This window comes from Leptonychotes weddellii, chromosome 4 (assembly GCF_054177405.1).
Source record: "Leptonychotes weddellii isolate Sample4059 chromosome 4, ASM5417740v2, whole genome shotgun sequence".
NCBI classification, from domain to species: domain Eukaryota; kingdom Metazoa; phylum Chordata; class Mammalia; order Carnivora; family Phocidae; genus Leptonychotes; species Leptonychotes weddellii.
The window spans coordinates 18,850,817-18,864,276 of NC_138372.1; the positions used below are offsets into that span (position 1 = coordinate 18,850,817).

General features: G+C 49.6%; 2 long non-coding RNA genes across 2 annotated transcripts in view; one reads left to right on the forward strand and one right to left on the reverse strand.

Annotated features, from left to right (window-relative positions):
• Positions 1 to 13,460, reverse strand: part of LOC145721212 (uncharacterized) — a 229,064-nt gene that overhangs the window by 131,751 nt on the left and 83,853 nt on the right. The window lies entirely within an intron of this gene.
• On the forward strand, positions 2,530 to 5,289 carry LOC145721211 (uncharacterized). The gene is made up of 3 exons (XR_014144751.1): positions 2,530 to 2,728; positions 2,818 to 3,075; positions 4,053 to 5,289. It is a non-coding gene; the product is annotated as an uncharacterized LOC145721211 (long non-coding RNA).

The following is a 13,460-nucleotide window of genomic DNA, read 5'->3' on the forward strand; positions in this document are numbered from 1 at the left end:
TGACCAGTAGGATATGGCAGGAGAGACGGCATATGATTCTTGAGGCTCTGTTGTAAATGACATCACAGCTTCAGCCTTCTCTCCTGGGTCACTTACTCTGGGGAAACCAGCCACCGTGTTGTGAGGACACACAAACAGCCCTACAGAGAGGCCTGTGAGATAAGAAACTGAGGTCACCTGCCAACCATCAGCGTGAGTGGCCTGGGAAATGTAGTTTCTAGCCAAGTAGCATGTACCCAGTTAAAATATGGCAGTTCTTCTTATTAAAGAAAGAAGGAGAAACAAAATATTTGAGAATAACTAGCAGTCAATGCCATGGTCTGCCTCCAAGGTGAATATTCTCATCAATACGTATGAGTGTCTCTCAGACCAAGTGGTTTTATTTCTCATTCTAAATCAATAATGGGCATCCAGCTTTTATATATGAATTGGCTAGGATGCTTTATGCTGCAAGTAACAACACTCAACTAAAATCTGCCTGAAAAGTTGGGGATTTTATTCTCTTAAGAGGTCTTGAGGTAAGCCAATTTGAATTAATACCCTTCCTTCTCTCTGCCCTCCCATCTTCCGTGTCAGGGTCCCTCCTTCATGGCTGAAAGATGGTACCATAGCTCCAAGCATCATATCCACAGATGACAAAAATAGTAATAATAGCTCTCATGTATCGAGTGCTCACCACGTGTCCGAACTATGCAGACATTTTAGGTGTGCTCACTCACTTGATCTTCACAACAACCCTATGAGGAAGGTGCCATTCCGACTGTCATTTTGCAGAGGAGGAAGACGGGGTAACTCATTCAGGACCGCACGGCTCATTAGATGCAAAGTCCTGCTTTTACCCCGACTCTGGAGCCTCCCCCCTTTTATCGACTAGGCCCCTCTGCTGCAGACAGCAGCCCAGGAAAAGGAAAGCTGGGGCAGGGCTTGCCTTCAAAGGGCGAGCTCTGCTTTTATTAGAGAGGGAAATCCTTCCCAGAAGCCCCCAACCCACCTCCCCTTCTGTCTCATTGGCCAGAACAGGGTCACGTATGTACCGACCCAGTCACCGCAGAGGGGAGTGGGGACACACGCGGACCAGTCCTCATCCCCTGGAGGTGGGCACACCGCCCTCACACCTGAACAAAAGGGGCTTCTTTTAGGGAGGAAGCAGGGGGCAAACCCCGGGCGGAAGCCAGGCTTAGCTGGAGGCTCCCAGCTTGAAATAAGGTTGGCTCAGACCCCATCCCTCACCCTCCACACGACTTCTGCAAAGTCTCAGGCTTCAATTGTGTGGCTCTGCCTTCCTGCTGCTGCTGAATTCTAGCAGCTGTTCCCTTTATTTCTGCCCTGGAATTGACGCAAACATAGGATGCAGCCCATTTCTTCTCCCAAGAAACCAGGAATACCAGGCTGCTCTGTGAGCCGAATTTCACAGAAGATGTGTCAGTTTGAGGAAGTTGTTGCGCTGCTCAGCACATGACTGAAAGTGGCACTGGGACATTCCTGTTCTTAAAAGGCTGTGGCCACCAGGCATCCCCCCCCCCGCCCCCACCCCTCCCAGCCGCCAGCCCCTCAGCCCCTTATCTTCCACCCGGCCGCCTGCACAGCTCCTGCCACCACGATGCCCCAGGGGCTCCCAATCCTCACGTGACACCCAGCAGTGGGGGCACTTGGGCCTCCCAGCCCCGCCTTCTCCCCCCCACTGGCTACCAGGCTGTCTCTGCCGGACCAGACCCAAAAAGAGGCCTCAGAACAAAGGGGCCTTTTATTTAATGAAGCAGGATTTACTCTCTTGAGAAGGAAGCTGTGGTTATAAATAACAATGGTCCCCTTCTGGACTCCTCCAGGTGCATCGGAAATTCAAATTTCAGAATAAGCTGACAGCCAAGAGTCCTCCCCGTGTCAGGACCTGCCTAAACACCCTCAAAGTTCACAGTGAAGGACACAGCCACTTTTCCAGAACCTGGGGAGGTAAAATCAAGCTGCATTAGAAAGACACTGTCCTTCTAGAGTTTTCTAAAACGCTGTCCTTCAAACCGATGCCTCTGGAGGCCTTCACAGGTTCCTCTGCCGGGCTCGCAGGTTCTCTGCCTCTGAGGCTCAAAAGCTTCAGAGACTCCTTTCAGGAGCCTGTTGTGGGTGGTTTTGAGAGCTGAAGGAGAAGAGGGGGAGATCCCCTGTCATACTTTTGCAGAAGTCCCAGCATCCCCCCCACCGGTGTTCCTAGAATCATCTCAGGACCAGGATAGCTCAGAAGGGAAACCCAGTCCCCACTCCAGCTCATGAGGAGGCAGGCAGAGTCCCAGCCTAGCCCCCATGCACCCCCACCCAAACTCCCAGGGATGGACCCAGACCCAAGCCTTGTCTGTTGCCTGTCCACCCTCAGGGTTCGCTAAGATAAGAAGTACCCCTTTTCCCCAGCAGGGGGTGCTCAGCCTCATTGTCCTCCCTCACACTATCCCACAAGATGACTCTTCTGCCCTGGGTCCTCTGTGCAGGGGTGGGGGTGGGGGTTTGGCCACAGGCCTGACAGAGGGGAATTGGGGTGGAGGGAGCTGCTCGTTCTGGTTGCCTCAGAGGCAGCTGGGGTGGGGGGTGGTGGATGTAGGAGAGGAGGAAGGGACAGGAGCTGGCTGGCCCTGCATGGAGTAAAGGACCTGTGAGAACACAGAAACCCCGGGTCAGGTGGCGCGGGGCTTTTAGGAACAGAATGTCTCTTGAGCTACTTTCCGTGGTGTGCTTGTCATCAGTAAGTCATACAACAGCCTGTACCCACGACTGCTCCGGGAGCCGGGGAAAATATTCTCATCCCTTTTCTCTCATTTGGGTCAATTCCAGGGTAGGAATAAAGGCAACGGCTGCAAGAAATCAGCAGAAGCAGGACAGTGGCCATGAGAACATCCGCCCTGAGGACCGGCAGAAATCTCCAGGAGGCCTTTGCACGGCCATGGCCACAGGGTTTGCACACACCTGTCTCAGTCTCCAGGGGCCGAGACGGCAGGTGGACACTGGGTTACATCTGGGGGCCCACACGGATCCTTCTCTGTGCCAAGATTCTCCAAGTGTGGTCCCCGGACCAGCAGCATCTGGAAACTGGTGAGAATGCAAATTCCTGACCCCCCCTCAGGCCTACCTCATCAAGCCTGGGGGGTGGGGCCCAGAAATCTGAGTTTTAACTAACGCTCCGGCTGATTCTGACGCACCTGGAGTTTGAGAAGCGGTCAAAGCTAACGGAAGCCCGATTTCATTCAGGCGTTCTGTAACCAGGGCGTTCTCATTCCTCTCTATCAGTTAGTCTTTGAGGGGCAGGTGTGGGACCCCGTTCTGCTCGATGAGACAGAAGGCGGCTCTGGAAAAACCACCATCCCTCATAAAACCAGAAAGACATCTGAGAAAGCTTGCTCTGCCCTTTCGATTTTGGATGCTGTCAGAGGCCATGTAGAGGGGGTACTTAGGGCTTAAAAGTGGGGGCTCCGCAGTCAGGCTGTGGGCGTGTGTGTCCTTGGGTAGATGGCAAAGGGAAGAAAGGAGAAAATTATAATAGTAATAGTTACTGCCATTTACCAACGGCTTTCCACAGGCCAGGTGCTGTCCTAAGCACGTAGCACATTTCACCTCATTAACAGTTCTAGGACACAGATTTCATTGTGCCCATTTTATAGATGAAGAAACAGAGGCACAGAGAAGTTTAAATAACTTGGAGGGACGCCTGGGTGGCTCGGTCGGTTTAGTGGCTGCCTTCGGCCCAGGTCATGATCCCAGGGTCCTGGAATCGAGTCCCGCATCAGGCTCCTTGCTCAGCAGGGAGCCTGCTTCTCCCTCTCTCTCCCTCTGCTAGTGCTCTCTCTGTCAAATAAATAAAATTTTTAATAAATAAATAAATAAATAATTTGGATTCAGGATTCAGACTCAGGCCACCAGGTCTCGGCATTGGAGATCTTGGCCTTTGGCTAAGTGCAACAAGAAGCTTTTGAAAGATTGTAAGCAGGGGTGGCAGTTCTGATTTGCCTTTTAAAAATCACGGAAAAGAAAAAAAAAAGTCACAGAAACACTTTGTTCATAAAATTCTCCAGGTGGCCGAGGATGAGCTGGAGGCACTTGCCCACCTGCTCCTCAGCCTCTTTCTCTTGTCTCTGAAACTTCACCCCCACCATGAGGAAAGCTGGAGGCTCAAGTGACTGTTTGGGACCAGGCTGACTCAGAGGCTGATGGGGCTGGGAGGACCACAGATCCCTCTGGGGCAGAAAACAAACAGCACCCAGATCACCATGATGCTCGTTAAAAAGAAGAATAGAAAGATGATCTTTGGAGAGTGGGATTGTAGGTGACTTTTTTTTTAATCTGAATTTTTACACTTTCTACCAGTTGATAATGTATCACTTCCTATTTAAAAGGAAGTTTTATTTTTATTATGTATAAAAAGAAGGAAGAGGGGCCAGAACTCAGTCCTCTCCAGCTGGTTGGCTTCCACTGGTACCGATTTTAGCCAAAATAGTCATAATGATGGCTGGACCCTGGGAGACTGTTGATAGCATGCTGGTCCCTTTCTCGGTGCTTTATATGACGTGTATTAACTCATTTAATCCTTACTAGCCTGGCCAAGGTCAGGAAGCAGAGGAGTGTCAAGCTGGAGTCCAGCCTCTCAACTCTGTACTATGTTGCTTTTCTAGAAATTGTTTCCAGGTGCCCTGTGGATGAAAGGCCTGTCCTTCGCTCCCTTGCTCCACAGTAAAAATGGCCTCTGTTCTGTGCTGTGCAGGATCACTCAGGTCGGGGGCTGGGGAGCCGGGGGAGGAGACAGAGAAGATGGTCAGGAGTATCCAGCAGTGGTTCGAATCCTCAGAAGCCCACACAGAACTCATTCTTGCAGGGGTCTGTCCACAGAACCAGCAGCCTTGCCCCCAAGCTCCTGGGACATCCGTGATACGTGTGAGTAGAGAAGGGTGGCTCTTCCAGGCTGTAGACATCTGAGCATTATGATGAAAAATTTGTGGCTTCAAATTTTTCTGCCACAAAAATACCAGGTGTGACACCTTTGGCAAGTACCCTCCCTTTGTGAGGCTCAGTGCCTTCTTTGGTAAAATGAACATCTATACCAGAAAAGGCATATTAGTAAAGCTCTTAGCACAGTGCCTGGCACATGGTGAACACTTATTCAAATGACGGTTATTATTTTTCAACAAGCATTTACTGAGCATCTACTTTGTGCCCAGCACTGTGCCCACAGCAAATTTCCCTGGAGGTGCTGGAGCCCAGCAATTGCTCCAGGTTCCAAATACCTGCAGACAAAACACTTCAGCAGAAAGAAGAAGCCAGAACTAGAAACCCTTAACATGTCCACAGAGCACAAGATGGGGTTTGAGCAAAACTTTAGTCTTAGGGGGCACCCCGGCTGACACGTAGTTTAGAGACGTCAAGAAGACATGTACACTTTCTTCCTGGCTGGCAGAGGTCTGAATTTTCAAGGTTTTGGGGGGTGATGTACCCCGGTCTGGGGAGAAGGAGGGTGTGGTAAATTGTGTCTGGTCTCAGCTAAGCACATATGGTTCTCCTATTCCCTTTTGCTGGCACTGAACTCACTCAGAGTCAGTCAGGGAGTAAGCAGGCAAGGCTAATCTCTCAATCCGTGTGGTTTGGGGGTGGGTGTGTGACAACCAAGGAGTAGTAGGACCTACCTCACAGGATTGTTGGAAGAATTCAACTCATGGTTACATGAGAAGTGCTTAGAATGGTGACAGGCATTCAGTACGTATACAATTGATGTTAGCTGATTTTATCTTTCACTTCCACCACCCTCTCCCTCTGTTTCAGCTCCTTTGGACACTCTTTCTGTGCCTTAAACCACCATTTACCAACACTCAAATAAATATCTACATTTTCTCTCCTCCCTTCTAGCACATCTAGCCTTATGACCAGTGGAATGTAAGTAGAAGTGGTATGCACAACTTTCAGGAACTACCCTTAAGTGGAAAGATTGTGCCTTTCTCCTCCTCTTTCCTCTTTCCTGCTAGATGAAACATAGGCATGATGGCTGGAGCCGGAGCAGCCATTTTGGACCATCAGGCAAAAGCCAAATGTGGAGGATTTTGGAGCAAAAATCTAGGTCCTTAATGATTGTGGTACCACCATACCATCTTGGACTTACATTTCCAGACATTCACATGACAGAAGTTTAAGTAAACTTCTGTCTTATTTAGACCCCCTTTTCAATTTTTTTTAAAGATTTTATTTATTTTTTTAAGTAAAGTCTACAGTCTACACCCAACGTGGGGCTTGAACTCATGACCCCGAGATCAAGGGTCGCACCAGCCAAGTTCCCCAAGACCCCTGTTATTTTGGATATCCATCACTCCTAACTGAACTGATTCCAAACTCACACAGGAACAGAACTGGGATTTGGACCCAGGCTTGCCTGACCCCGAGGCACTCCACAAATATAGATGGCAGAATACCTGAATCAGAATCATAGGGTGGGGAGCTTGGGTAGAATACAGGGTTCCAAGTCCCACTTCAGTCCTGCTGATTTAGGCTCTCTAGAGTTGGGGCCTGGGCAATTCTATTTTAAGCAAGCTGCTCACCCAGAGGCTTCTGACGTACGCTCAAGTGGGAGCACAGCCTATCATTCTCCTTCTTCTTGCAAGTCTTAAGAAAATCAGGAGTCCATTCTGAACCTTTGGGTGGAAGTAAAGGCAGGTAGAACTCAGGGGCCTAACACAACAGGGAGGAGGGGGCTTGAGAGGAGGGGTCAAGAGTCTGGCCTTCCGGGAATCCGCATCTCCCCCCGCCCCCCGAGGCAGATGGTGTGCAGGTCTCTCCCTGGAAGCAGCTGTGTCCCCTAGGGTCTTGGATGGTGGTGGGGGGTGGAGGCCAGCTGCTCTTACACATGGCAGTTGCTCCAAAGCTGGAGTCCTCTGAAATCTGAGTGTCTATGGCATATTGAGAGCTCTCATGGAGCCTGGGACAAGCCCCAGGAGGCAAATCTCAGCTCAGGAGCCAGGATTTTAGTGCAAAGCGGTGCCCTCTTTGGCAAGCCACTATTCTCCTTCTGAGAAACAGCTCAGGCCTTTCATAAGCTGTTGGGGCCCGGGGGGAGACTGAAAGCCTGACACGAGGCACCTGGGGACCATGTGATGAGAGCTGAGTGCTGTCTGACCTTGCCACAAAGTCAGGTGCGCCCAGCAGCATCTGTCGTCAAGGGGAGAAGGCACACATGGGAGAAGGGCTAGGCCCAGGCACGTCCTGAAGCCTGGGCAAGCCGCTGAGCAGGCATCTCATTCCGCAGGGTCCCTTCCCGGGCTTCCAGCCACCCCTCCCTTCCCTCACACCTCAGCCGCAGGTCCCACGACCAGTTGCCCAAAGATCAAACGCTCGCTTGAGCCCGGGCCAAGCAGAGAGCTCGGGGGACCCGGGCAGCAATACTCAGTGAAGGCTGGGGCTCACAGGCAGAGTGCCAGGGGGCATGGGGTCCCTGTGTGAGGCTGAAGACACCAGGGGCAGAGGGACCCTGTTCCCCTGCCATGTTCTCCCTTTCCAAAGGCGAGTATGAGAATGACCTTGGGGGCGATGGAGTGAGGGGAATGAACGCTAAGCAATGGGTACTTAAGTGTCAGCTATCTGGGAAAGTGATGGCCTGGAAGCTGGGGGATGGGTGGGGGGCGGGCGGGGGGTGGAGGGGGAGCCTGTGCCCCCCCTCACCCTCATCCCACAGGAGGTTGAGTTCGGGCACAGCCCCTCCGTCAGGGACAGGGAGCCAGCGGTCCCGGCTTGCTAGTTGCCAGGCAACCCAGGATGAGCCTTCGAGGTCATTTCTCAGACAATTCTGAGCTCTCTCCACAGCCTGTTAACAGATGGCTCCGCAAGCAACCGGCCCCAGCCAGAAATCGATTGCTGCGGCACTGTTGCCTGTTGCCGGCAACGCCAGGGACGGGCAGCCCTTCCAGAACTCCCAGTACTACATCTTGTTGTCCATTTGGCATGGACGGAGAAGCGGCCTGAGGTCAGGCTCTGTGTCAGCTCTGGGTGGTGGCCAGGGGTTGGGCCCGGTGGGCAGGGCCTTGGAAGGAGAGACATCGGAGGATGGGCCATGAGGAGGTCCTCTGGGGTCAGAACAGGCCCAGGTGGCGAGAGAGCGCTTTTCCCGGGTGACTGTCCTCCAAAGAACTCCCCTTGAAAGGAAGCTCTTAGGGGCGCCTGGGTGGCTCAGTCGGTTAAGCACCTGCCTTCGGCTCAGGTCATGATCCCGGGGTCCTGGGATCGAGTCCCACATCGGGCTCCCGGCTTAGCGGGGAGTCTGCTTCTCCCTCTGACCCTCTCCCCTCTCCCCTCTCATGCTGTTTCTCACTCTTCTCTCTCTCTCTCAAATAAATAAATAAATGAATAAAATCTTAAAAAAAAAAAAGGAAGGAAGGAAGCTCTTAATCCCATCTTCCCTTCTCTGTTTTTGGGACTTGAACAAATTCAAGATCTCTCAACCTCAGCTGGGCCTTACCTTTGATACTGCTAATTGCAATGAGACTTATATTTTAGGACAAGAGCTACAGACCATTCACGGGCTTTTTCCTGTCCCATTATTCTGATCTAGGATAATGCTGAGCAACATTTGCCTATTATCCCCTGGGGACAGAACTGGGCAGAGCTGGGTCGTGACTCCTCCCCATTTGAGGCAGCTTCAGAGGTGACATCCCAGCATGACTTTCTTCCCTTATTTGAAGCACAAAGAGCTTCAACTTTCTAATAGAAATGTTAAACAGCAAGCCAGCATTTTTTTTTTTTCCAGGACAAGGACAAATTCCCGTAAGAATTTTGCAAACATCACATGTTCTTTTCCCCTTGATGCAATATGTATAATTTATCTTCTGCTATAACTTGCTTAAAGTCACAGTTTGTTAATCCCATCTGCTTCCCAAGAAGAGGACAAACTGTTAAACGGCGATGTCCTGAGTTCTGCGTCTCCCATGAGCCACAGCTGGTCAAGAACCTAGTCGATGGAGGGACAGCAGTTTGCCCACTGGCAGCAGATCCTTATTGCAGGACTGGGTTTGCTGTCTCACCCTCCTCTGCTCTCTCTGCACCTCCATTCACAAACTCACTGAATGCCCCTTGCTGACATTATCTAACACAGCTTGTCTCCCACGAAGAAGTTCATGTTTCTGTGAGGACCAAAGACGTGCACCAATAGGCCAGTGCCCGGGGGATGCAGTGGTCTTTCCTTGTGCCCATCACCCGGGACTAGGTGGCCGTAAAGCCTGGTGGAAGTTTCTACTGCTGTGGCGTGAGCTGAGAGACACCACCTTGTGGGGCCCGCCGGTCTGCAGGTTGTGGAGTGTGCGCTGAGCTAGTAACAACTCGGGATGCTAGCTCTCCTGGAGTCAGATATGTGGGGCTGGGAGCCAGTTGGGGGAGGTCGGAGTGGTCCATACTTAGTACCCAGGGGAAGGACCGGGTCTATCAAGAGATGCACAAGTGGGGGCACCTTGGTGGCTTAGTGGGTTAAGCAGCAGGCTCTTGGTTTCGGCTCAGGTCATGATCTCAGGGTCCTGGGATCAGCCCTGCGTCGTCATGCCTGGGGCTCCGCGCTCAGTGGGGAGTCTGCTTGGAGATTTTTCTCTCTCTCTCCCTCTGTCCCTCCCCCTGCTCGTGCGTGTGCTCTTTCTCAAATAAATAAATAAATCTTTTTTTTTTTTTTAAAGATTTTATTTATTTGGGAGAGAGACAGAGAGCACAAGCTGGGGGGAGAAGCAGAGGGAGAAAGAGAAGCAGGCTCCCCTCTGAGCAGGGAGCCCGATGCGGAACTCGATCCAGGGACTCCAGGATCATGACCTGAGGCGAAGGCAGACGTTTAACCAACTGAGCCACCCGGGTGCCCCTAAATAAATAAATCTTAAAAAAAAAAAGAGAGAGAGATGCAAAAGTGATTCCTCTGAAGTGGAAGCTGAGACTGTCACCGGCCACTGAGAAAAGGATCATGAAGTGGGTTTTGGTGTTGGCTAGGGGGTTGTCCTTGACTATGAAAAGGAGATGGAGGCCGCTATTAAACAGAGATAGGGAGGAATCTGGAGAGGGCCCGAGGTGGGGTGGGGCCATCTGGGGCACCGCCTTCCTCCAGACCCAGCGGTAAAGTAAGTGGAGGATTTTCACCCTCCTTGGGTGAGTTATGAATGGATCCTCCAGCTTCGGTGCTGGCTATGGGCAAAAGGAAGGTGAAGCAGGTAGAGCCAGAGAGAAACCCTGCCCTTAGAGGACCAGTAGGATCAGAAGCCTGTTGGTGGGTCCTCTGGAGGGTGGTGGGGGCTAGACTGGGACAGTTAGAGTAACCCCTGACCCTGAGTCCTCCCAGCCTTTCCTCCCTCCCTCTCCAGCCCCTGGGGCCAGCTCTCTTCCTGGAGGGAAGGACAGCGGCCACTGGCCCTCGAGAATAGTTTGATCTGGGTTTCTCCCTCCCCGCAACACCTTTTGGAAGCGGTCCGTAGGGTCCATAGCAGTAGATCGGAGTTTGGGTCTGGCGTGACTTGTATATAACTTAAGTTGCTAAGTTTGTCATAATCGTTACATAGCACTAGATTACTAGTTATGGAACTATTCAGATATCTTTTTTTTTTTCATTCAGTTTTGGAAAGTTTTCTAGAAATTTGTCCATATTGCCTAAATTTTCAAATATATTGGCTTAAAGTTTGTCATAATATCTGCTTTCTGTTTAGAAAAACTTGATTGTGAAATATAACTCATGTACAGGGGCGCCTGGGTGGCTCAGTCGTTAAGCGTCTGCCTTCGGCTCAGGTCATGATCCCGGGGTCCTGGGATCGAGTCCGGCATCAGGACTTCCCTGCTCAGCAGGAAGCCTGCTTCTCCCTCTCCCACTCCCCCTGCTTGTGTTCCCTCTCTCGCTGTGTCTCTCTCTGTCAAATAAATAAATAAAATCTTAAAAAAAAAAACAACTCATGTACAGAAAGGTGCACAAAATATAATTGCAGGATATAACGTACAGTTATAAAGCAAACATCCATGTAATCACCACCCAAGTCAAGAAATTAAGTATTGCCAGCCCCACCAGAATCCACAAGCACCCCTTTTCAATCACATCCCCTCCTTTCCTCTCAAGGGTAATCATTCCTGCATTTTTATGGTAACCTCTGGCTAGTGTTATAGTTGTATCGTTCTTTATAGTTTATCCATCCATAAGGGATACAGTTTGGACTTTTTCTTTTTTTTAAGATTTTATTTATTTATTTGACAGAGAGAGACACAGTGAGAGAGGGAACACAGCAGGGGGAATGGGAGAGGGAGAAGCAGGCTCCACGCCGAGCAGGGAGCCCGAGGCGGGACTCGATCCCAGGACCCTGGGATCAGGACCTGAGCCGAAGGCAGACGCTTAACGACTGAGCCACCCAGGCGTCCTTGGACTTTTTCTTTTTTTGATCTTTCCGTAGATGGAATAATTCCCCGCGTATCTTTTCTGTTTTGCTTCTTTTGCTCAGCATTAGGTTTATAACATTAATCTATGTTGTTGTGAGGTTTTAGTTTGTTTATTTTCATTGCTGTTTAGTATTCCATGGTGGAATTATAACAACATTTATTTATCCACTTTACTATTGATAGGCATTTTGATTGTTTTCAGTTCGGGGCTACATAAATCATTCTTCTCTGAACATTTTTGCGCATGTCTCCTGGGATACAGTGCATGCACTTCTTAGGGCATTTTCCCAGTAGTCATGTTGCTGGGTCACAGGGTATGAGTGTTTACACCACTGTACTGGAAAATGCCACCCTTTCCCCAAAGTAGTGAGGCTAACATTCACCAACTCTGTGAGAGTTCCTGTTGCACCATATCCTTGTCACTCTTGGTCTTGCCAGATTTTTAAATTTTACCCAACAGCCTTGCATACGGTATTTCATTATAGTTTTTGCACTTTCCTGATTTTTTTAATGCAGTTAAGGACTTTTCCATATATTTATTGGCCATTTGGATTTCCTTTTTTTGGTGAAGTGTATATTGAATTTCTTTGCCCATGTTTCTATTGGGCGGGTTTGTCTTCTTCTTGTTAATTTCTGGAGTTCTTTAGATATTCCAGATAAGATTCCATTAGCTGTTGTATATGTTCAAGTATTACTCCATTGCATGGCTTGTCTTTTTATTATCTTTATGGAATTTCTAAATTTTTACATAATTAAATGTATCTATCTTTTCCTTTATGGTCACTCACAGTAGCTTGTTCCCTTGCTTGTGTGGTTAACAGTGCACATTAAAAAAAAGATTTTATTTATTTATTTGAGAAAGAGAGAAAATGAGCAGGGAGAGAGGGGCAGAAGGAGAGGGAGGAGCAGACTACCCACTGAGTGCGGAGCCTGACCATGATTCCGGGCAACATGCGGGGCTGGATCCAAGGACCCCGAGATCATGACCTGAGCCGAAGTCAGATGCTTAACTAAGCCATCCAGGCACCCCAACAGTTCACATTTTTTTAAAACATAATTTGTTGAAATTCTTGAGGCTTAGGATGATGGTGCATTCCTCCAGAGGACATTTGCATTTGCTTCTAGCAGGTGCTAGGGGCTTTAGAAGCTCAGGATCATTTTAAACTAAATTTACAGTCTGAATATTTGTAGACTGCAGTAGGTGATGTGAATTCGGCATGCAGTTCTGCATAAGGTACAGCTCCAGGATGCAGCTCTTCGGAGATGGGATTTTCCTCTCCTGCTCTTTGTGACCCTGTGGCGGGCTTCTTGCAGTCCCCTGGGGGTACAGGAGCAGTTTCTTCTGGTTCACCCTTGCACTGAGAGTGTGGCCCTTTGGGGTCTCGTATAAGATTCTCGTTCTTGGTTAGATCCTGGGTTTTGTGAGACCAAACAAATCCAAAGTCCCTGTGTATCCAGTGGGCAAATGACCTCCATAGCTTGGCTTCCATCTCTCACTTCACTTAGATTTTGCCTGGTTATTCATTATCAGCTTGTCTGCTCTTTTTAGGAAGATGTTTTGAGGAAGATGCTTGCCAGAAACTTCATTCCCAAAGACTTATGTAAAATTGGTAAACTGATTATAGTACATAAAAATTGGCTATAACAGGTAATGTTCAAATAAGGGGAATTATTAAATTATGATTTCACCTATGACAATCACCATGTTTGTTTTCTAAAATACCCGCTATGGTAAAGACTGCTGCATGTCCACCAAAACCTCTTCTCTCCTTCTTTGGCATTTAGTACAGTTATCTAGCTGCCCAGGTAGCAGCTGCATTTCCCCCGTGTGGCTGAGTGAGCCTTTATCATGGGCAACTGTCGACACATGTGAACAGAAGTGATGTGCGGCACCTCTGAACACACACCTTGAAATTTCAGCTGCTTTCTCTTTCATGTCTGTTACCCTCCCTCGGGGCTGAACGTGGACCCTGTTTTGACAATGAAGATGAAGACAACACCTTGGGGGATGTCAGAGCAACAAGACGGAAGGGACCTGGTCACTGAACGGCTGCCGGGAGCACAGTGGC